The sequence below is a fragment of the Vigna unguiculata genome, unplaced genomic scaffold, assembly GCF_004118075.2.
Source record: "Vigna unguiculata cultivar IT97K-499-35 unplaced genomic scaffold, ASM411807v1 contig_134, whole genome shotgun sequence".
Taxonomy (NCBI): domain Eukaryota; kingdom Viridiplantae; phylum Streptophyta; class Magnoliopsida; order Fabales; family Fabaceae; genus Vigna; species Vigna unguiculata.
Window position 1 is genome coordinate 35,001 of NW_021010838.1, and position 2,500 is coordinate 37,500.

Here is a 2,500-nt window from a genome sequence, read left to right on the forward strand (position 1 = left end):
GGTTTTGCACATGGCAAGGTTGGCGGTGCACCACGGCATAGCTAAATGGCTTGGTGGGGAGATTTGTGAAAAAATGAAATTCGTGGTTTTTGAGATGTGAGGGTTGGAATGGCCTCCAAATGCCCCCAAATGAATACCATGAAAGTCTTGGTGCACGAAAGTTTTGAGTTGGTTGGGTTTTGCACATGGGCAAGGTTGTCGGTGCACCACGGCATAGCTAAATGGCTTGGTGGGGAGTTTTGTGAAAAAATGAAATTCGTGGTTTTTGAGTTGTGAGGTTGGAAAGGCCTCCAAATGCCCCCAAATGAGTACTGTAAAGTGTTGGTGCACGAAAGTTTTGAGTTGGTTGGGTTTTGCACATGGCCAAGTTGGTCGGTGCACCGCGGCATAGCTAAATGGCTTGGTGGGGAGATTTGTGAAAAAATGAAATTCGTGGTTTTTGAGATGTGAGGGTTGGAAAGGCCTCCAAATGCCCCCAAATGAATACCATGAAATTCTTGGTGCACGAAAGTTTTGAGTTCGGAGGGTTTTGCACATGGCCAAGTTGGCGGTGCACCGCGGCATAGCTAGAAGGCTTGGTGGGGAGTTTTGTGAAAAAATGAAATTCGTGGTTTTTGAGATGTGAGGGTTGGAAAGGCCTCCAAATGTCCCCAAATGAATACCATGAAATTCTTGGTGCACGAAAGTTTTGAGTTCGGAGGGTTTTGCACATGGCCAAGTTGGCGGTGCACCGCGGCATAGCTAGAAGGCTTGGTGGGGAGTTTTGTGAAAAAATGAAATTCGTGGTTTTTGAGATGTGAGGGTTGGAATGGCCTCCAAATGCCCCAAATGAATACCATGAAATCTTGGTGCACGAAAGTTTTGAGTTGGGGGTTTTGCACATGGCCAAGGTTGGCGGTGCACCACGGCATAGCTAAATGGCTTGGTGGGGAGTTTGTGAAAAAATGAAATTCGTGGTTTTTGAGATGTGAGGGTTGGAATGGCCTCCAAATGCCCCCAAATGAATACCATGAAAGTCTTGGTGCACGAAAGTTTTGAGTTGGTGGGTTTTGCACATGGCAAGGTTGTCGGTGCACCACGGCATAGCTAAATGGCTTGGTGGGGAGTTTTGTGAAAAAATGAAATTCGTGGTTTTTGAGATGTGAGGGTTGGAAGGCCTCCAAATGCCCCCAAATGAATACCATGAAAGTCTTGGTGCACGAAAGTTTTGAGTTGGTGGGTTTTGCACATGGCCAAGTTGGTCGGTGCACCGCGGCATAGCTAAATGGCTTGGTGGGGAGTTTGTGAAAAAATGAAATTCGTGGTTTTTGAGATGTGAGGGTTGGAAGGCCTCCAAATGCCCCAAATGATACATGAAATCTTGGTGCACGAAAGTTTTGAGTTGGGGGTTTTGCACATGGCCAAGTTGGTCGGTGCACCGCGGCATAGCTAAATGGCTTGGTGGGAGTTTGTGAAAAAATGAAATTCGTGGTTTTTGAGATGTGAGGGTTGGAAAGGCCTCCAAATGCCCCCAAATGAATACCATGAAATTCTTGGTGCACGAAAGTTTTGAGTTCGGAGGGTTTTGCACATGGCCAAGTTGGCGGTGCACCGCGGCATAGCTAGAAGGCTTGGTGGGGAGTTTGTGAAAAAATGAAATTCGTGGTTTTTGAGATGTGAGGGTTGGAAAGGCCTCCAAATGCCCCAAATGAATACCATGAAATTCTTGGTGCACGAAAGTTTTGAGTTCGGAGGGTTTTGCACATGGCCAATGTTGGCGGTGCACCGCGGCATAGCTAGAAGGCTTGGTGGGGAGTTTTGTGAAAAAATGAAATTCGTGGTTTTTGAGATGTGAGGGTTGGAAAGGCCTCCAAATGTCCCCAAATGAGTACTGTAAAAGTGTTGGTGCACAAAAGTTTTGAATTGGATGCATTTTGCACTTGGCCAAGTTGGTCGGTGCACCGCGACTAGATAGCTTGGTGCCAAAATTTGTCAAATTTAAGACCTTGGCCAAACTGAATGAAATTTTGTGGGGAGGTTCCTGATATTGTTTAGTGGTGGACTGGAAAAAATGAGGTCGAAATTCGAAGTCTACATGTGCTTTTCTATTTTTCCCGATTTTACACATACCCGGTAAGTAAAAAAAATAAAAAAAATAGTTCCCCTTCGAGAAAAATTATGAAATTTGGTGAGCAAGGAGATACCATTATTCTACGAATTACTGCAAAAAATCGCATCAAAATTCGAAGTGTAGCCCGAGATATGGACTTATGTCTGCTCAAAAAAAGTGTATCTACTTGTACAATTTTGCCTTTTGCATATTAACCTCTTATAGGGGGGGAGTGCTCCTTGAGCCGGCCAGCTCCACACTGGCAGGTTTTAAAGGGAGCTTGATGAGGCCTCCCCCCTCACGTGGTGCGTGCGTTAGCATGTTTATCATGGCACAACTAGCCTCTTCATAGTTGTTGAGCTTTATTAATACCAACACACGGTCGTCACTGATCGTTGGTTAGCTCGGCAG